This window comes from Carassius carassius, chromosome 15 (assembly GCF_963082965.1).
Source record: "Carassius carassius chromosome 15, fCarCar2.1, whole genome shotgun sequence".
Lineage (NCBI taxonomy): Eukaryota > Metazoa > Chordata > Actinopteri > Cypriniformes > Cyprinidae > Carassius > Carassius carassius.
The window spans coordinates 4,760,690-4,782,866 of NC_081769.1; positions in this window are offsets into that span (position 1 = coordinate 4,760,690).

A 22,177-nucleotide genomic window follows, 5' to 3' on the forward strand; every position below is an offset into this window, starting at 1 on the left:
TAATTTGATTTAATTCCCAGTACAATTTACCATATCTACACACAACACAACTTAAGCACTACAAATTTTATCAAGATTGAAAAAGCAAAAATATGTGTAGCACATGAACACTATTGACTATCACACCATGATCTGACTGCTCTCAATTCACAACAACATGCATCCATCCAATCTACATCAGGCATTTTGACTAAAACTTGATCCATTCCTCATCATCATCACAACTATTTCAGAATTCAGCAATAGATTCAAGCAATAATTAAACAAGATACTGACTACTCAACAATCATCTCCCCCAATACTTGCTGTATGAACGCAAACCGTAACTAGCTAATTAAGTTGGTGGCTAAGGAAGTCTAACGTAACATTAATTGCAAGAGAAGAATTAAAACAGCCGATCCCTTGTGTGCAAATGCACAAGACCTAGCCATAATACCAGCAAATCTTAATAAACATAAGTTATCGCGTCTTACCTTTGTGTCAATGGTCTGCAGACCCTTGCTGTGTGTACAACAACATCCATTTGTTCTACAGGTTATCACTTTGATATGTTATAGTCCATGGCACTAGGATGCAACCTTGTGATATTGTATGAAGGCTAAATGACTTGCTCGTCTATGATACATTCGCCAGAAATTCTGGCCAATCCCAGCAAAGACTAGGTAGCCTCGTTCCCGCTCGTTCACTGTCCATTCCAAACTGTCAACTCATTTGAAAAACATTCTTTAAAAAAAGAAGCGCGATAGTCATATAGAGAATATAATAACAGTGACACGATGACTCCCCCTCCCCCAACCTAGAACGTATCCCAATGTTACAGTTGTTGCAGTTTTAATGAACAGAAAAGCGTGTAGCCAGCGCAGCAGCAGAACTCGAGGTTTTCAAAAAAAAAAAAAAAAAGTGGTGGGTACAAAATGACTCATGACGAAATCTGGGGGGGACGCGCCCCCCCCGAAATCGACGCCTATGTTAGGCTGTTGAGTCCAGGTAAACACTGAGGGAACTGAACCTTCCTTTAGCTTCCTGATTCCAGTCAGTGTTCTTGAAAAACATTCCGGAGAGAAATGTTTCGAGCACACTCTTGTGTTCTTTGTAATCTATGCAAAATGTAGATTTTGACCTTAGTTGTTGTGGTAAAATATTATATTTGATCTCTATGCAGGCGTTTAAAGGAAAATAATCATGCTCGCGTTAGAAATTAGCGTTTAGCCAAAAGGCTAACGCTAGTGTACAGAGTCCATTTTTTTCCATAAATGCAATATTGTTACCTGAAAGTTAGGTCCAATGTCCTGTCGAATTTTAACAATCCACTTTTTCTGAAGTTCTCTGTTCTGTGGAATTTTGTGAAATGACGTATTTTCTTTATTTTGACGGCTAAACGACCGACATCCCGGTACACAACAATACGCCATAGTGAACGCTGCTGACTGCTATCCCTCACAGCCTCGTTTTCGAATCAAAATGGCGGCGGGCTGAATAAGGCGTATGACGTCACTTTAGGGCATGCGGCATGTATCCATGGCAACGCTCAGCCGCTAATGACAGTTAACGGTCATCCGGTGATTTCCTCAGACACGGCCTTGAGTTTTCGCTTTTGTTAGGTCAAAAAAGGTATTTATTATTTTATATTATTAGACATTATAGCTACCGTAATTACTGTTTATCTCCTAATGCTTACATTTGATGAAGTTTACCTTTTTAAACCTTTGCTGAAGTTGTCCCGAGCGGCTGCTGACGTTAGGCTATGTGAACACTTTCTAAACTAACGTTAGCTTGCAAAGCTGAAATGATTAAACGTATATAATATTGGCAGATATTGAACTTAAATATTTAATTTCCATATGGTAAAAATACACACTGAGACGCCTATATGCGGCAAAAAGGTATATGTCCGCTAAATTTCGGACCGCTTGGTCTAAATCCAAACTGTCAACAGTCTTTACAAATCTTTTATCAATGGATAAACAATAGTCCTAGACATATAAAGTCATAACACTACTGAATGTGTTCATTTTGTTGTTTTAGGTTAGAAGACAATGGGAAGAAATGCCATCGACTAACCACAGCTGACAACCAGAGACATGCGGACACACCATCCACCAACACACACACACACACACACGAAAATAGCCCTGCAACTTTACAATTGTTCAATTAAAATAAACGTATTTTGCTTCATACAGCGTGTCTGTTGTCTTTGATTAGCTTAAAAGTACAATAAAATGACATTTAGAGGATTTAAAGTGAAAGTCCCCTAAACGTCCCGAATGGCCACTGCACGTCCTGTGAACGTCCCTGTTAATGACCGGGGGACGTCTTCGCGAACGTCCGCTCGACGTCAAGCATACCCTACACGCTGACATCCGGGGGACGTTCGCAGAGGCCATTTAGGGGACGTCCTGGGGACCTTTTTTTGTTAGCTGGGTCATGAACTGACCAACATGGCCAAGCAAGCAAGTTCTGATGAAAAAGACAGCAATTCAGCTACAGATGACGCTCCATCACAGTATCAGTAAGGAACACATAACAGGCCTTTTTGTTATCAAGAATTGCAACATACATAATGTGTGGGGTCAGTGTGACCCCAAGAGAAACATCCTACGTTATGTATGTTACCATGGTTCCCAGAAGAGAACGAGACGCTGCATCCGAAACGCTATGGTAACGCCCTTCAGCATGACCAGCTCTGAATAATATGTGAAATCAGTCATGAATAGGCGTGATGTCATAGGCGGGTGACGTAGCGACCAGGAAGCTATAAAAGAACGTGAGGCGGAACGAGCGTCAGCTTTTAGGAATGAAGCGAACTCTGGCAGGGATGCCGGAAGTATGGCTCTGAGACACAGCGTCTCGTTCCCTTCGGGGAACCATGGTTACATACGTAACCTGGGACATTCCCCTTCAGGAACTCGAGCTGCGCCCAAAATGCTATGGGAATGAGAATGCCCACACTGCCAGACTTGCAAGTCCCTGCCTAGTGTATATACAAGGATCACAATTGAGGCAAGAGAAAGAAGAGCCGTGAGTGGCTCGCAGATCTAAACCATAAAATCTGATGAATGTGAGGGGCGTGGACCGTCCAGCTGCGTTGCAGATGTCCTGTATAGACACACCTGACAAGAAGGCCTTGGAGGCTGCCCTACTTCGGTTCAAGTGAGCCTTGACTCCCAATGGTGTGGGGAGATCAGATGACTCAAGGTTTTAGGATAGCATCCTGATCAACCACTTCTTCTGACCGGAAGCCTCAGCCTCAGTGCACCGCAGATGAAACATGTAACCAGAGGGTGTCTGCCCACTAAATGGCCACCAAGAGGGGCGCGGTAGACTGTAGTGGCTGCCACGTAGACCCTCAGGGTGGAGTGGGTCAAACCTGCAGAGAGAAGGGCCTGCAGGAACTCAGGAACTGCAGGAACTGTCCCAACTGGGCAAATAACTGGGTCGTGCTGGCAGTCTTCGCACCAGGAGTTGAAAGGTTTCCACCTCAAGGTGTACAGTTTCCTCATGGAGGGAGTTCTGGATTGAAGGATGATCTCAGCAACCTTGGTTGAGAGACCAAAAGCTACAAGATGTGCCCCCTCAGGGGCATACTGCATTTTGCCCTTCCAGTGTCAGCATTCCAAAGGCTTGCTGTTGCTTCTCCTTTTGCCTTGTAGACTCCTGCCAAAATGAGCAACCCAATGTAGGCTTTCAAGTCAGTCACATCAAAGTCTTTCCAACCATCTCCATACACACGCCTACCCTCTAAGACTGTCATATCAAGTACATTCTTTTCAATTGATGGTGTGATGAAAAGATGAAATGCTGATTTTATATCTTTGACATGGCTGACAGTATATCAAGTGGGCCCTGGAACCATTTTGATGACATTAGCAGCACTAAGTCTACCCTGTTGCTCAGGTGGTGAGCGGGATCATGATAACTTTCCATTTTGGAAGGTAATGGGTTTGTGGGTGGTTGAGAAACAACAGGAGGGTCAACATTAGGATTCTCATTCTCATTTGAGGAGGATGCCTCATAATCAGGGTCCTTAATATTATCATCGGTCTCAGACACATTTTCCTTTCACTGTCAAAATCTCAAAATCTCAAAATTTAATTGACAGAAAATCTTTGCTTAGATGTAATTTTCAAATGAGAGAGATGGAGAACATAGAGAGCACACAGAACACAAAGAGAAATGGTTTAGAATGCTTCTGTTCATGCTTTTTTGTGGTTGTGATGTCTGAACTGAACATTTTAATTGTTTTAGTTATGATTACATTATTAACTAATGTCATGTGTAAAAGGGTAAAACATTTCAAAGCAACAAGGAATTGTCTCCTGTTTCATACGATCTATACACAAATCAGTTAAAAAAAGCTTGAGTACATTTCATACCAAATTATTAAGATATATGAAAACCAAATAAAAATGGCTATTAGAAGCTTAATCACAAGCAGTTTATTCAATAACAGAGGTTATTAGAAGAGCTTTCATTGGGACAGTTGATAACAACTTGCATAATGAAAGTTCAAAACTGAACGTCATTTGTCCAAATCCAGCTCTCAGTCACTGAGTTAACCCTCCTATTAACATTCAATATTTAACGTCTGTATATACATTATTTAAAAAAAAAAAAAATTCTTCAGATTTAATGAATTTTCCTAATTTAATGGGGACAACTCTGTAAACATAAAATTAACCTGCTGATATTTTTTTAAAAACATAACTGTTTCTGAAGTAGTTCACATGACATGGGACATATTTCTCATGAGAAGTTTGATGTTTCCCATGCCATGGGGGAGGGGAAAACATAATTTTTGCGTGAACTTTGATATTTCCCGTGCCGTGGGGAGGGGAAAACCTAATTATCATGGTTTACCAAACAAAGGGGAGGAGCAAACATAAATGTATATATTTTATATAAAACATACATTTACAAAAAAGGTCCTGCTATTTTACTATAACTACAGGGGCCTACTGTTCTATCCCTCAGCAAGGGACGAACACCCCTCAAAAAGAAAAGGGCCTGCGGTTTTTAGAGAACACCCTTGCTGCTATAACTACAGGGGCCTGATGTTCTATCCCTCAGCAAGGGACGAACACCCCTCAAAAAGGAAAAAGGGCCTGCTGTTTTCTTCCGCTGGAGAGAAAACCCTTGCTGTTATAACTACAGGGGCCTGCTGTTCTATCCCTCAGTGAGGGATAAAAGGAAAAGGGCATGCTGTTTTCTCTCACTGGAGAGAACACCATTGCTGCTATAACTACAGGGGCCTGCTTTTCTATCCCTCAGCAAGGGACGAACACCCCTCAAAAAGGAAAAAGGGCTTGCTGTTTTCTCCCGCTGGAGAGAACACCCTTGCTGCTATAACTACAGGGGACTGCTGTTCTATCCCTCAGCGAGGGACAAAAAGAAAAGGGCCTGCTGTTTTCTCTCGCTGGAGAGAACACCATTGCTGCTATAACTACAGGGGCCTGCTGTTCTATCCCTCAGCAAGGGATGAACACCCCTCAAAAAATGAAAAACGGCCTGCTGTTTTCTCCCGCTGGGGAGAACACCCTTGCTGCTATAACTACAGGGGCCTGCTTTTCTATTGCTCAGCGAGGGACGAAAAGAAAAGGGTCTGCTGTTTTTCCCTCCCTCCCCATTATAAGCATGTACAGATTACCGTGCACCTTCTGGTTGTTGTCTCTTTGTTTCAGATCACTAAGGCTTTCAAGTCCCGGTTGGCATGGACCTCACTGAGGTTCACTGAGAGACAATCATCCTCATAACCAAGCTACAGGATAGATGTTCCACAGCCACATCTACACGATTACCACTGTTTGCTTTTAAAGACATATATTAAGTGTCTTAATTGTCATGTACTTCCAAGCTAATGGTTCCGGGGGTTAATGTTTAAGCTCTTGTATGTTCAATTAATTTGGGAGCAAGAACCCCCATAAGGAACCATACAGCCAACTATAAATTGTGTTCAATAAACTCAAATAACTTGCCAAAGTGGTTCTGTCTGAACTAGTATTATGTTGTGCCGTGATAAGGATTTCACTAAACCATGGATACCAGTACATATTCATGAGTTCTAATTTTGAATTTATGTTGTTTTGTGTAATGTGGTACTCTTCACAACTTTTAACACTACTTATGATGATACAGAATCATGGCTGAATGTTCAACTTTTTTGTTCTCTTTTGTATCCAACTCCTTACACAGGTATTAGTAATCAAACACAGAGAGCATTGCAACAGTCCAAATTAATATAGCACACACCACCTATTCAAATACACAACAGCAACAGACATGCATGCACAGGCAACTGTAGTTTGCGAACTCATCATATTTAACAACAGGCACTGCGCAAGTTTATGTTTATGTAACCTCTTTTTTATGTAACAAGTGAACAAGATTAGAGAACATGCAGAAAGTCATGGTGAAGAGCACAAGGAAGAATTGGTTAAAAAGAAGGGGACACCTCTGTGGTATGGAACTACTTTGGGCTCAAAATCTCAGACATTGACCAACAAACACTAATATGCAATTTGTGTTGCCATGTTGATGTAGCCAAAGGTGGAAACACCAGCAATCACTTTAACCATTTAAATATTATGCATGTACACGACTATGAGGAATTCACCCAGTGTGTGCAGCGGATTTTCCCAGAGGCAACGCTTGCCTGTATTCAAGAATGGCTCCCACTCAGCAATCAATAAAGTCTTCATTTGATGCCAGTACTACTTATGACATAAGAGACACATCACATACTGAAGGACATGGTGCGAATTCAAACAGTGCAGAAAGAAGGTTTCAGAAAGCTGATTAAAACTCTGAAGAACCATATGTATGTACAATCCACTATATTGACAGTGACTGGAAACTGCAAAGCAAATGCCTACAAACTCAACAAGAACCATATGTATGTACAATCCACTATATTGACAGTGACTGGAAACTGCAAAGCTAATGCCTACAAACTCACCAAGAATGAATCTTGCTGTGTTGATGAGTAAAAACAAGCACAAACCCAATTCCAAAAAAAGTTGGGACACTGAACAAATTGTGAATAAAAACAGAATAAAATGATGTGGAAGTTTCAAATTTCAATATTTTATTCAGAATACAACATAGATGACATATCAAATGTTTAAACTGAGAAAATGTATCATTTTAAGCGGAAAAAAATTTGATGATTTTAAATTTCATGGAAAAAAGTTGGGACAAGGCCATGTTTACCACTGTGTGGCATCCCCTCTTCTTTTTATAACAGTCTGCAAATGTCTGGGAACTGATGAGACAAGTTGCTCAAGTTTAGATTGTTCCAGATTCTCTGAATCTTTGGATGATATTATGCACTGTAGATGATGATAACTTCCAACTCTTTGCATTTTTTCTCTGAGAAACTCCTTTCTGATATTGCTTCACTATTTTTCGCAGCAGCATTGGGGGAATTGGTGATCCTCTGCCCATCTTGACTTCTGAGAGACACTGCCACTCTGAGAGGCTCTTTTAATACCCAATCATGTTGCCAGTTGACCTAATAAGTTGCAAATTAGTCCTCCAGCTGTTCCTTATATTTACATTTAACTTTTCCGGCCTCTTATTGCTACCTGTCCCAACTTTTTTGGAATGTGTAGCTCTCATGTAATCCAAAATGAGCCAATATTTGGCATGACATTTCAAAATGTCTCACTTTCTAAATTTGATATGTTATCTATATTCTATTGTGAGTAAAATATACGTTCTTGAGATTTGTAAATTATTCCATTCCTTTTTTACTCACAATTTGTACAGTGTCCCAAGTTTTTTGTAATCGGGTTTGAAAAAAAAAAAAAAAAAATAAATAAATATATAAAAAGTTTAACGCAGCCACTCGAGGTTGGAAACAGCTTTGTGGCAAAGCAAAACTCAGAACTCAAACTTTTAATGGAGAGAAAATAAACTAAAGTAAAGGAATAAAAGTAACAATAATTTTTCATCTCATCATCAAGTAGCAGCGGGCGTGCAGGCTGGAGCACACTAAAACAGAGCTAGAAAAATGCAAAAATGGTGGCTAAAAGCATGGCCAAGAGCCCTAATGCAAAAAGCTAAAAGCAAATTGTGTTGGGGTCCTGAGTTTATAAACTGAGCTGATGGACACATCCAAAATGATGTCTTGACCAATTAGATATGTCTTCGCCCGGGTGTTGTTTCTCATCCCAATACATTAATCAGCATGCTATCTCATCAGTCACATGCTCCTAATTTTCCTACTCTTATATAATTTATAATCCGAGTATAATTTTGGACATGATTTCTATAACAAAAATATATTACATTTTACAAAGTACTGACTGATAGAAATGGTCAAAGCAGGAAAATTCAAACACACACATAGTAAATATGACTATAAACCTGTAGAATATTCAATAGTTATTCAAAATGACAAACACAATGAGTGATTAGAAAATGTTAATCAAATGTGTGGGATACATGCTGTACATTATATGGAGATAAGCATTTGACTGATATTCATTTATAGGCCCTTTTGAGAACATTTTGTTGGATCTACATCTGTTAAAGACAGTCTCTCTGTCATTCTGTGAATGAGAGGATGTGCTTTGTGAGGAGCTAGAAGGAGGGTCTAGAAGAAGCCTATTCTTTGTACTGGGTGATGTCTTTGTCCATCTGTGATGGTCATGCTGGGCATCTCTTTGACCATTAATCTTGGTTACTTGCCCCAAATGTGGCAAACTCCTTTCTAAGCTGGAATTTACAGTAAGTGTTCTTTTGTTATATGTTGAAAGCGGTTCGAAGCTGCTAGTTCGTTAGGCTCTCTTCAGACTCATAGTATAGTGGACAGATTTATGACATTGTCTTCTGGGGCCTCTTTGTGGAATTTGGCTCTTTGGGTTGTTCCAAAACCAATCTGATCGAATCTTAAAATGTCTGATTTGCTCTGATACCCTACAGCTCCTTACAGCAAATACAGACTTCACAATAGTGTTGGAAACCCTGATCTTGGTGTTGATGCTGATCTCTGAGATTTGACAGGTGTTCCTTAGTTGGAGGAAAGCTACTCTTGCTTTACTGATTCGTATTCTCACATCCGCATTACCATGCCTGTCAATTATGCTGCCAAGGTAGGAGAAACTGTCCACTTTCTCTAGTACCTTCTCTCCCAGTGTTATGAGTGTTTTACTTGCTGTATCGATCTTTAACACCTTTCTCTTCTCTTTATTGATGTTGAGGCCAGTGCTTGAAGTGGAAAAAAAGAACCAACGGTACTCCCAAACCTTTCAATAGAGTTTGGAAGTGGAATGACATACAGTTTGTCTTTAGACCTAATAATTGCACATTTACATTTGAGTGATTGAGGATGGACAGTAAATACATTATGAGACACTATATAAATGTTGAGAATATATTTAACTGAACATCTCTCAAATATTTCCCTCCATGCAAGCTCTTTAGCTAAAACAATCTGTTTGTGGTGGATGCAGAAGATGGCCCATCCTCACACTTGAAAGCCACCAGGATTGTAATTTCACAGACAATTCCATTACTTAACTGTAGAAAATAATTTGTAATCTTTTAAACATTCTACAGGAATGATAAAGAACACTGCTCACTGAAAAAAAAGAAGAAAAAAAAGATTTTTAATGCAGTTTACTTCATTTAAACAATTCCTTTTGCTTTAACGCCATCAGGTTTCCCGTTCACACATGACTGCATCATGTTGAACAGACTTGAAACAACTTTTTTTATTTTTCTTATTTTTTATTTTATTTTTTTTAAATAATGATTTAGGGCTATAGATTATTATAACTAATTAAACTAATCAAATAGATACATAAACAGTAAATATATTTACTATTTATATATTTATTTATTAATAATATTAACTATATTTCACTAAAAAAAAAAGTTAATTGAACTTACTATTTTTTTTAAGGAAATTGGGTGCAATCAATTTATTTGAGCTACATTTAAACACATTTAAACACAGAATTCGTTCTCTGCATTTAACCCATCCAAATTGCACACACACACACACACACACACACACCTGGAGCAGTGGGCAGCCATTTATGCTGCGGCGCCCAGGGAGCAGTTGTGGGTTCAGTGCCTTGCACTAGGGCACCTAAAGCCTGGAACACACCAAGCCGATGCCGACGAACTAGCGCTGATGAAAGCCAACTGTGTTGTCGCCTCGCGTCGGGGTAAAAAGCTGCACTTGAACACACGAGAGAACTAGGCTACTGCCGACTGTTAGGTAGAATGCGCATTCTGCGTCTGCGTGTAAATGAGACAACTGTCTATTTCTGCAGATATATTCGTCATTCAAAAAGGGAAACTGACGCTGCCGGCTGAAGTTATACAAACCGTAAACAAAGCAGCGCGTGCTTACTGTTTTGAATATTAATCCTGCTAAACACTTTCTTTATTCCACTCCTCTCATGTTAATATTGAAATATTAGCCAAGGAACAATCAGGGAAGATGACATATCATTAGAACAGCTTCTATCTGTACTGTTTTGACTTTGCTCGCTGTTTTGCTATTATTCTCGTCCACTGAATCGTTCACTAAGCTGAACAGCCAATCAGAGTTCCCTCTTTCACCGACGGCCCAGAAGAAAAGCCGACGAGGACCAATTTCAGCCGACGGTGCGGAACACACTGAGGAAACTTAGTCGGCCAACGCACAAAAACTGCCCGACGGCTTGGTGTGTTCCAGGCTTAAGTTGTGGTATTGCCGGTCCAAGACTCAAAGCCACAACCTTAGGATTGGGAGGCAGACTCTCTAAACACTAGGCCACTAATTCCCAACCCTCGCTGTGAAAAAATTAAAGCAACAGGTAGACAAACCCCATACGGAAATGTAATATATGACATATATGCAGTGTTGGGAAGGTTACTTTGAAAATGTAATAGGTTACAGATTACAAGTTACCCTGTTTAAAATGTAGTAGTAGTGTAACTTTTTCAATTACTTTATTAAAGTAATGTCACTGATTACTTTTGAGTACTTTTTGATTACTTTTCTAAATTTGTGAAAATTAAAGAATAATAAATAAAAGCATATACATCAACTTAAATACAGTTATCTAATAAGCATGTGACGTATTCTGTGTACTAAACTCCTGAAACATTGGTGTTTTTTTGAAACTGCTGTCTCTGTATATGATGATAGTTTTCTCAAAATAAGTAAAATACACATGAAGTGACACAGAGCAGTTCTAGAAATTATGTTTATGTGCTCATGTACTCCTATATTGAGACAGCAGAGATTGAAAACACTAGTAGGCCTATGTGTAGAAAATGAAACCATGTCTTTGCCATTAATTTACAGGAGGGGCGGACTGGGAAAAAAAATCAGACTGGAAAATTCAAACTCATACAAACAAATTCATGGACAAAACTATTTTTATCTATTTTAAATCTTTAATTTGGGGACATGCAAAATAATTAAAAGTTCTCTCCTAAACTGCACCTTCACTTCCATTTTTCTCTTCAGTCTCTTTATTTTGCCCTGTTATCCATCTCTCTCATGACTTTAATACTCAAGATTGAACAAAACTATACTTTACAATACAATACTCTACAATACTACAATAGCTTTATAGAAAAATCCTAATACTGTACACGAGTCATATTTTTCCCTTACAAAAATTAACCATGCTTTTATTAGCCTATATAAAAGTCAAATAACCTTGTTTAATTTTTTTTTTTTTTTTTGCAAATGGATTTGTATTTATTTTTAAATAAATACATTTGTAAAATAATTTTACATTTTTGGTTATCACTGTTAAACAATAGTAACCATTTTCTCTGGATTTATAGTTAAAGATTAAAATGTTAATTTCCGTAAGGGTTGTGTTGTTGTCTGTCGTAGCTCCCCCTAAACCTATAAAAAAAATCAGAATTTTTTTCAGCTAAATTACTACTGTAACATTACAACAGATAATAATGATGTCCTTTATATAGTATTTTGAGTGATGACTGGTGAGCAACGTGCTGCTGCTTGATTAAATAAATAAAAAACAAAGACAAAAAAGCATCTTTACAGATGAAACTGACCTGAAACCCTGAACAGGAGTTCCCTTTCGAGAGTACTCTCGTACTGCGTAAGCTAGCTTACGCTATGGGAAAAGGTCCCCTTTTCTCGAGAATATGAAGCCAAAAATTATCCTTAATTTTTAAATAATGTAAAACGCAGTGCTGCAGCACAGCAGACCTAAGCGAAGCGGCTCGCGCACTTATTGGCTGTGCTGTGGCAACTGCAGCAACCTATGGTGAGGCGGCGGAGAGGAACGAACCAATGGGGGCGCTTCGCGCCCATTGGACGTCAGAGCGCGCCAAAATAGGCGTGGCTGGAACTATATAAGCCACCGCTTCGCCATAGGGATCAGATTTCATCTCCTTCAGCGATCTCACCTGCACTTCGCTGTCTTCTCCGGAGAAGCCTCTACACGCCGTCGAAAAGCCTCTCAGCGGGATAGCACTGCAACGCAGATCTGAGGACGTTGGCTCGTGCTTCATCTCGACGCCGCCTTCAGCACTCGCTTCCTGCTGCGCCATCCGGCGTGACTATATCCTTTATAAAGCTAGTGTGTTTGCCGCTGCATCACACTTTTTTCTCCAAAATTCGAGGCGTTGTTTCAAATGCCTCGGGCCTGCGCTTCCTGCCGAGGCCCTCTGCCAAGCGAGGACCGCCACATCCTCTGTGTCTCCTGCCTGGGCCGCGAGCATGCTGAGAATGCACTCTCCAAGGGCGGCTGCCCTGAGTGCGACAACATGGCTATATCGACCCTGCGGGCTCGATTAGCTCAAACCAGCCACGATGCTCCACCCGCTCCACCTCTTCTCTCTCAAGTGCCGCGTAAGAAACGGCGCGATCAGAGAATGCCTGAGCACACTGCTACACGCGAGCTCACGCCGGAACACTCCCCGCGTGCCTCGCCCGCTCTCTCTCCTTCGCCTGTCCTCTTCGTGGACGAGCAGCGCCAGTCTCTGCTCACCAGCGCCCCCTTCTCCTTCGGAGCGCCTGAGGCGGAAGAGGACAGACACGACAGCCTTTCTCTCGCCGCGTCCAGTAGTGAGGAATGGTCGGGCTCCATTGCGGACCCCCCCCCCCTCTACAGCCCCCAGCTGCACCGGACAACGCGCTGATATCGACGCGGAGCTTACTCGCGTGCTTACAAGGGCTGTCAGCGACCTTCAGCTCGACTGGTCTCCTCCAGACGAGCCCGCTAAAAGCAGGCTGGACGAATGGTTCTTGCAGGGGCGCCCTTCGGCCCCTCCGCAAAGAAACGCCCCCTTCTTCCCGGAAGTTCACGATGAACTCACGAAGTCGTGGAAAGCCCCATTCTCCGCACGCTTGAAAACTTCTGTCTCGTCGGCGCTCTCCTCTGTCGACGGCGCCCGAGACCATGGTTACGAGAGCCTCCCCCCTCTCGAGGAGGCAATTGCTGCACACCTCTGCCCGCCCTCAGCCGCAGGATGGCGGTCGAAGCCTGTGCATCCATCCAAACCGTGCCGCACCACCTCAGTTCTCGCTGGCCGAGCATACACCTCCGCTGGTCAAGCTGCTTCGGCTCTACACACCATGGCTGTGCTGCAGGTTTTTCAGGCCAGACTTCTCCGTAACCTGGACGAGTCTGCCCCAGATACCTATGACTTTAAAGATCTCCGCAGCGCTACTGATCTAGCCCTGCGTGCGACAAAGACCACAGCACAAGCGATCGGCCGAAGCATGGCAAGCCTCGCTGTTTTAGAGCGACACCTCTGGCTCACGCTCACGGAGATGAAAGACGCCGACAAATCCGCCTTTCTTGACTCTCCTATCTCGCCTTCCGGCCTCTTTGGCCAGTCGGTTAAGGGTTTCGCTGAACGCTTCACTGAGGCTCAGAAGACGTCACAAGCAATGAGACACTTCCTGCCGAAACGCTCTAGCTCTGCTGCGGGACGCCGTAGAAATGCGCCGCCCCCTCAGACCTCGAAGCCATCGCAGCCAGACTTACAGTCTCGCCCAGCGACCAAAACCCAGCACCGCTCTCGCTCTACGAGCCGCAAACCGCCAGAGAGACAGGGACCTCGGCCCAGGATTGTGCTGAACCCCGAGCCTCCGAAGCCCTCCTGACCTTCGTGCTGAAAAGACCGTGGTTAAGTCCCGCTGCGGCCGGACCACCACACAAGAAACCTCACATACTTCCTCCATTCCCTCACTAAAGGCGGTTGGAGATGTCTATACTGCAGTAAACGAGCCTGTTACAATGCACGCATGCCTGCACACAAACGCTGTTTTCACGGCGACCTCAATAAAGCACAAAAAGAGCTTTTTCTATGTAGGCAGTGTGCCCACTACACAGTACGCACCCCTACATGTATACACACTCCCCCAAGTGTCACAAAAACACACTCGGGTCCCCTTTCATGCCCACCTTCCCGCTCGCGCCGGAGGTGCTCTAAATGTAGCGCGCGTGCCCACTTCTCAGTGCGCAACCCTACAAATAAGCGCTGTCACCACAGTGTCCCAAGCACAGCATACTCGAGCTACTGGTCCCCTCATAACAGGCGGCCAGTGCCCGAAGCACATTCAACCCATAGCCGCACGAGCCGCTGCATGGCAGGCCATCCCCGGCATATCAAATTGGGATTTGAATATAATAAAACGAGGTTACTCGCTCCAGTTCGCTCGCAGACCGCCGCGCTTTCGCGCCGTGGTCGAAACGAAAGTGAAAAGCGAAATGACACACGTCCTTCGCGCCGAACTGATAAACCTTCTTGCAAAAGGGGCGATAGAAACTGTCCCCCCTGCGCAGCGCGAGTCAGGCTTTTACAGCCGCTACTTCCTCGTACCAAAAAAGGATGGCGGTCTCAGACCCATCCTAGATCTCAGACGTTTGAACAAAGCGCTTATGGCGCGATCGTTCAAAATGTTAACTACCAAACAAATACTCGCGCAAATTTAGAATCCTGGGTCTCACGATCAACACTGTCAAGAGCGCTCTGTCTCCCAGCCAGAGGATTTCCTTTTTGGGGATAGACATAGACTCTGTGACATGTACAGCGCGTCTGACGTCACAGCGCACTCTCACTATTCAGCATCTAGCCGTGTCGTTCAAAGCCGGGTCTCTTTACCCGCTCAAACGATTTCAAGAAATGCTAGGTCTGATGGCATCAGCCTCTGCGGTTCTCAAACTGGGCCTGCTGCGCATGCGCCCACTACAACGCTGGCTGAGAGACCGTGTTCCAGCGCGCGCCTGGATTTCCGGCCGCGCGCGCATCAAGGTGACCCACGGCTGCATCACAGCTCTGGCCCCTTGGAAAATAGCCAACTGGTATCAGTTAGGCGTAAGCACGGGCGCTGTCTCGAAATGGAAAGTAGTCTCGACAGATGCATCCAACCTCGGTTGGGGCGCCCTGTACGAGGGCAGGTCTGCCTCCGGCCTCTGGTCGAGCCCGGAGCGACTGTTACACATAAACTGTCTGGAGATGATAGCGGTCGAACTATCCCTGAAAGCTTTCCTCCCATTTTTAAAGGGCCACCACGTTCTGGTCAGATCAGACAGCATGTCAGTGGTGGCCTACATAAATTGCCAGGGTGGTGTCAGGTCAAAAACCTTGCACACCCTGACCGAACGTCTTCTGACATGGGCACATTACAATCTGCGCTCGCTAAAGGCAGCGCATGTACCTGGCATCCTGAACCGGGGCCCGGACATGCTTTCCAGGGCGAATGTTCCCCCTGGGGAGTGGTCTCTTCACCCACAAACGGTTCAGTTGATGTGGAGCATCTTCGGCAGGGCAGAGGTCGACCTCTTCGCCTCAGAAGACAACGCTCATTGCCCAATATATTTTTCAAAGAGCAGGGACGCGCTGGCCCTCGATTGGCCCAGACGCCCGCTTTATGCCTTCCCATCGGTCGCGATGCTACCGCAGGTCATCGATCGGGTCAGGAAGAGCAGATGTGCTATGCTGCTAGTAGCCCCACTCTGGACGACCCAACCTTGGTTCTCCGAGCTGATGCAGCTGTCCAGTACAGCCCCATGGCCAATACCGCTGCGGAAAGATCTCCTCACGCAGCTGAAGGGCGCGCTCTGGCATCCCCACCCCGAACTTTGGGCCCTTCATGTATGGTCCCTCAACGGGTACCCGGGAACCTCCCTGAGGCAGTGTTAAAGACCATTACGGAAGCCAGAGCGCCCTCAACCAGGCGCCTTTACGCGCAGAAATGGTCAGTGTTCTCCACCTGGTGCGGGACACGGAACCTAGACCCTCACTTATGTGACGTGACGGAGATACTCTCCTTCCTACAGGAGCGTTTAGATGCGGGCAGATCCCCGTCTACGCTCAAAGTGTATGTGGCAGCCATTGCAGCTTCTCATGCTCCGGTGGCCGGCCTATCACTGGGAAAAAACGAACTGGTCATTCGTTTCCTTAAGGGAGCTCGTCGGATGAACCCTCCCCGACCCCCCTCAATCCCTTCCTGGGACCTGTCTACGGTCCTAGAGGCCTTAAAGGGCCCCCCTTTTGAACCGCTTCAGTCTGTCGATATGAAGCTTCTTTCGTTCAAAACCGCTTTTCTACTGGCTCTGGCCTCAGTCAAGCGAGTGGGGGATTTACATGCGCTATCTGTAAGCGCTGACTGTCTCGAGTTTGGGCCTAATGACTCCAGAGTCATTCTCAGACCAAGACACGGCTATGTCCCCAAGGTGCTCTCAACACCGTTCAGAGCACAGGTCATCTCGCTGTCAGCCCTTTCCTCGCAAAGCGACGAAAGCAACGCGAGCTTCATCTGCCCCGTCAGGGCTCTCAAAACCTATATTGCGCGCTCCGCCTCATTCAGGAGGTCGGACCAGCTCTTCATATGCTTTGGTGGGCGCACCCGAGGTCTCGCCACCACGAAGCAGAGCCTATCGCGATGGATAGTAGACACTATCTCGCTGGCTTACAAATCTAAAGGCCTTCACTGCCCGTTCGGCATCAGAGCCCATTCCACCCGAGGTATGGCCTCGTCATGGGCGTGGTCCTGCGGGATACCACTGGATGATATCTGTGCGGCGGCAGGCTGGGCCTCTCCGTCCACATTTATTAGATTCTATAATCTGCAAGTCCCTGCCCTGCAGGCCAGGGTACTTTCTATATAGACGTGCTAAGCCTTATCACGTCCCCCTTTTTTCGTTCCCTATATAAAGCTCACTAAGGTTGGCTGTTGGGACTGGGATTACTCCTGCTATAAAGCCCCGGGCTCTCGCCTCGGGCTGTGACAGGTCGAAGTTCCCGAGCACGCACGGCGTTTTACATTGTGTTCCCATAGCGTAAGCTAGCTTATGCAGTACGAGAGTACTCTCGAAAGGGAACGTACTCGGTTACTAACGTAACCTCGGTTCCCTGAGATGAGGGAACGAGTACTGCGTAACCTGCCGTGCTATGTGCTCGGACCGGGTGATCGCTTCAGTCGATTTAAAACCTGATCCCTATGGCGAAGCGGTGGCTTATATAGTTCCAACCACGCCTATTTTGGCGCGCTCTGACGTCCAATGGGCGCGAAGCGCCCCCATTGGTTCGTTCCTCTCCGCCGCCTCACCATAGGTTGCTGCAGTTGCCACAGCACAGCCAATAAGCGCGCGAGCCGCTTTGCTTAGGTCTGCTGTGCTGCAGCACTGCGTTTTACATTATTTAAAAATTAAGGATAATTTTTGGCTTCATATTCTCGAGAAAAGGGGACCTTTTCCCATAGCGTAAGCTAGCTTACGCAGTACTCGTTCCCTCATCTCAGGGAACCGAGGTTACGTTAGTAACCGAGTACGTTCTGCTTCTCTGCTCCAGCTGTGCGCTTCCACAGTCCACACACACACACACACACACACACACACTCTCTCACTCTCTCTCTCTCTCTCTCTGATTACTCGGAGTCTGATCTGAGGCGCGGAGAGCGCGCGAGTCATGACTAACAATTCATGATTTATTAGAGATTTAATTATCAATTGGCGGATTCGCAAATGATCGCTTTAGTACATTCGGCAGGCAATTATACAATAATGATATTAAATAGTGGGGCAAAATCGGCTGCGAGGTCACCGGGAATTGTCCCGGTTCTCCCGGTGTACGAACCAGACTGTGTTTCCGCATCCTGGAAATTATTAGGGCGGTATGTCTCAGAATAGTCAGTGCAATTTGGGAAATAAATCAGTTAAAACTGTATGTGGATCTGTGTAAACATTCAAATGTAATCCCCTTTGTAATCGTTAAAAATTTCATAAGTAATTTTAATCAGTGAAGTGAAGTGACATTCAGTCAAGTATGGTGACCCATACTCAGAATTTGTGCTCTGCATTTAACCCATCCGAAATGCACACACACAGAGCAGTGAACACACACACACACACACACTGTGAGCACACACCCGGAGCAGTGGGCAGCCATTTATGCTGCGGCGCCCGGGGAGCAGTTGGGGGTTCGATGCCTTGCTCAAGGGCACCTAAGTCGTGGTATTGAAGGTGGAGAGAGAACTGTACATGCACTCCCCCCACCCACAATTCCTGCCGGCCCGGGACTCGAACTCACAACCTTTCGATTGGGAGTCCGACTCTCTAACCATTAGGCCACGACTTCCCCATCCCCATTAATTTAATTACTCATTTTTTCGTAGTAACTGTAACTAATTACAGTTACAATAATTTTGTAATTAAATTACGTAACGCCGTTACATGTAACTAGTTACTCCCCAACACTGCATATATGTCCCTATATCGCTAATGACGCCATCATATATGCTAAATATAAGACAATATATTGCTATCACATATATACAAATCTCTAGATATATGTTGATATAGGTTTATAACATATATAAATTTGGCATATTAAATTAGTATATTGACATATATTAATATGATGTATATGATTATTATTTATATAATACTGTATGTTTTGACCATATATGTAACCGATATGTTTAATTTATATATGCCAAACTATTCAAACAACATACATTTCACATGCCTATGGTTTCCTTATTCATGCGTTTTCCTTATTTGAACAGTTTGAACTTTTATCAAGTCTACACATCCACATTTCATTTCTATCCAATTTTCGAATCTTTTATAAAATGTATTATTTTACCTCTTCTCAACCGGCTCATAAAAAAAAACAAATACTACACAAATTCTATTTGAAAACATACATTTTATTTTTTTCATCAATAGCCATATATCAATATCTATATGTAAGAAAGTACATACATGCACTACATATGCAGATGCATACAGAATAATATACAGTTGTGTTTGTCTTCAAAAATCTAGGGGTTCTTAATTTAAATGCATTTCTCTAACTTATGCAGCTATGTAAACCTGGGTTCTCCACTAGCATTCAAAGAAAATAAACTTTTGGTGCTTTCAACAAAGTTTGACAGAGCTGCAAAAACTGATGTCACTGATGCCAGACATAAAAAAAAAAAAAAAACAGTTACTTCATAATAGTTAAGAAAAGTCATAATGTAATCACATCTGTGCTGTTCAAAAGGCATGTGCCCATCTTGACTTCTGAGAAACACTGCCACTCTGAGAGGCTCTTTTTATATAACCAATCAACTAGGGGTGGCTAAAAAAGTTGTGTGTTGAGTGTTCAGTAGTTTTCTAATTTTGCACAGCTTAACAATTTTTCTTTTTTAAATTAAAAATGTTTTAATAAAATGTTCATGTTTTACCTCTTTTACTGTATTACTTATTTTTTGATAACTGCACCGTTTTACATTTAAGGCTTAGGCATGTCATGTTCATTGCATTACATGTTTGTAAGTACATATCCATAACCTATATTTAAAAATATGTACGAAATTAATGAAATCATGTTTAGTTTTTTTTTGTTTTTTATACATTTGTTTAGTTTATATCATGCATTAATTCAAGATATTTTGCAAGTAATATACATAATATAAGAACATATCATTTAAAATATGTGCACACAATGTTTTTATATGTAATTTATATATTGCATATACATTAATCAAAATTATATTATATATATATATATATATATATATATATATATATATATATATATATTTCATTTTAAATGTAAAATATATACTAAGCCTATATAAAAACATATAAGGGACATATATATGTCACATATATGTAAGCAATATGCTATGCATATATGTTTAGTTTGTATTTTGAACATAACAAAGAAATATATTTCATGTATATTGAAAATTATATATGTGACATATATTAAAAAACACTATTATACATACATAAAATATATGGGCTACTTTTATATGTCAATAAATGAAATTGTTCCGTTTTCTAATAGGTTTTATATATGGGCAGATATATATGTACATATATGTTTTCCCTTTCTATGTGGATATATTTAATATATGTATATTTCATATGTGTACATATATTCCCACATGGAAAAAACCTATATAAACATATATGTTTCAATATAGGTTTTGATATAGGTTTTTAATATATGTGACATATATAAAATTGGCCGTTTTCCTATATTATATGTACATATATGCACACATATATTTACACATATATGTACATATATATATGTGCATACATATACCTATATAGGTACATCTATGCACGTACATATATATGTACCTATATGTTCACCTATAATAGTAAAATTAAAATCCATAGCTGCTAGGCAACATAAATAAAAGTCCAAAATGTAGAAATGTACATTATTTATTTACTCAAGATCAATCAAATAGTACAAAACAAAAAATATAGTACAAGAACAAAAATAAGACAAAAAACTGAACAGAAAAAAAAAAATCTTTATTATTCTTTGAAGTTCTGTCATGACGCGCCTCATCATACTCCTCCGCCGCCTCCTCCTCCTCCTCTTCCTCTTCCTTCCTGCACTATCCAGTGACATTTGATAGGGTGTCCGAGATTTTTATTTTTTCCTCTTTTTTTTTTCGGCGCACAAATTTTTTAGCGGATAGGTGTTTTCGTCCACACGGATCTGGCGTTTTGGAAGAGTGAAACCGATGTTTTGAAACCGGGTCCCAGAGTGGATATATTTGAAAACGCCGCCTTTGCGTTTCTTCTCGACGGCGAATCTGTACATTTTCTGAAAATATGGCGTCATCAGCCCACGTCTCGCCCCTAGTCAAACACCACTACATAACGTAACAGCAACAAAAACATGAACAAACACTGAACGCTAACATTAACAAGGATTAATAAATGTATTGTTCCATGTTCGTTTGTGTACCACGCGCAGCAAATCCATGTCTTCTCCGTTTTAAGTGTATCTCTGTGGCAGAATTACAGCGCCACATGCTGGTCTGGCATGTATACTACATCGGTTTCGTGTGGACGCAGATATTTCTTGAGACGAGGGAAGAAAAGATCGGGGGTCCGTCTCCGTGTGGACGGGGCCGAAGAAGTAACGGGTACTTACGGTTATGGATAGAAATGTAGCGGAGTAAAGAGTACAACATTTGCCTCTCAAATGTAGTTGAGTAAAGTCATGAGTACTCCCCAAAAATGATACTCGAGTAAAGTACAGATCCCTCAAAATTATACTTAAGTACTGTACTCAAGTAAATGTACTCCGTTACTGTCCAGCTCTGTATATCATGTTAATATATTGCCATAGTTAAATTCCATAACATGCCAACTACATGTGATACCAATTTCACATGTTCACACATACATAAGTTCTTGCATAATTTTTTTCATTAATTCCTAGTTTTTGCCTTGATAATATGAGCTAGGCATCATGTATGACAGTCAAAAATGGGATATGAGCTACAAAATGACCAGATCCTGCCATTAGCTATATAGAAGACATATCTTGTATGTATAGGGCTTACATGTGGATATGAAGAAGCAATACAGGAGACCTATATTTCCTGTATATGCACATATATGCACCTCAGTTTTGCCTATATGTGGCATATATACGCATATATGCAGCATATATGCAGTATATATACGCATATATGCAGTATATATATGGCATAAATGCAGCATATATGCAGTATATATATATATGCATATATGCAGCATATATGCAGCATATATATTATCATATATGTGCATATATGCAGCATATATGTGCATATACACTGCATATAGGTTTCATATATGTGCATATATCCACATATAGGTTCTTTCCATGTGGGTTAGGCTACATTTCCGTATGGGACCCACCCACTCACTATATTAAAATAACTTTTAAGTTT